Here is a 1040-nt window from a genome sequence, read left to right as displayed (position 1 = left end):
GAACCCTAGAGGGGGCGCCCCCTTTGCTTGGGGGGCAAGTCCCCCCTCCCTGGCCGCCGCCCCCCCTTTAGATCCCATCTAGAGGGGCCGGCCCCCCTTGCCCCTTCCCCTATAAATAGAGGGGTGAGGGGAGGGCTGCATACACAAGCCAAGGCGCAACCCCTCCCCTCCCCAACACCTCTCCTCCTCCGTACGAGCTTGGCGAAGCCCTGTCGGAGTGCTGCTTCTCCACCAACACCACGCCGTCGTGCTGCCGGTGGAGCTGTCTTCCTCAACCTCTCCTTCCTCCTTGCTGGATCAAGACGGAGGAGACGTCGCCCGTACCGTACGTGTGTTGAACGCGGAGGTGCTGTCCGTTCAGCACTTGGTCATCGGTGATCTGAATCACGTCGAGTACGACTCCATCATCACCGCACCCTCGAACGCTTCCGTACGCGATCTACAAGTGGTATGTAGATGCAAACTCACTCCCTTGACTCGTTGCTTAGATGAACTCATAGATGGATCTTGGTGAAACCGTAGGAAAAATTTTAATTTTCTGCAACGTTCCCCAACAGTAACGACTGCCACAGTCGAGATATTGGGCGGGGTACCATTGGATTGGGCTGGTGCGACCGAAGAAAACCCTCGTATGGGAGTAGGGATCCCCGCCCCGACAGCTATAACAACCATCAAATGGTGGAGGGAGATGGAGCAGTTATGCCGCCGGTGCTCACTGTCCAGATCTTGGCTCGTATGATGCTTGTTGCCGCCGCTAAGAGATGAAGAGAGGGGATAGTGAACGGTGAGAAAGGCGTGAGAGGATTTATGGCGTCGCTTCGAGAAATAACGTGGCATCTCAACCGCGTACCCTCCTAGCGGTCGCTCGGGCTTGGCTCGCTAAAAATGTCTATTCTCCATTCCTCCAGAGCGAGGCTTTGGCTTGCTTTGAGTTTCACGCGATCCTGACCCAGATTACGTAGACGATGAAACAGACAAAAACTAAAGTAATCTACATTTACGTGAATTCACAAACATAAATTAACGTAAACAACAACGTG

This window comes from Triticum dicoccoides, chromosome 3B (assembly GCF_002162155.2).
Source record: "Triticum dicoccoides isolate Atlit2015 ecotype Zavitan chromosome 3B, WEW_v2.0, whole genome shotgun sequence".
NCBI classification, from domain to species: domain Eukaryota; kingdom Viridiplantae; phylum Streptophyta; class Magnoliopsida; order Poales; family Poaceae; genus Triticum; species Triticum dicoccoides.
The sequence above is the reverse complement of the archived record's forward strand: the minus strand, read 5'-3'. Positions refer to the sequence as shown.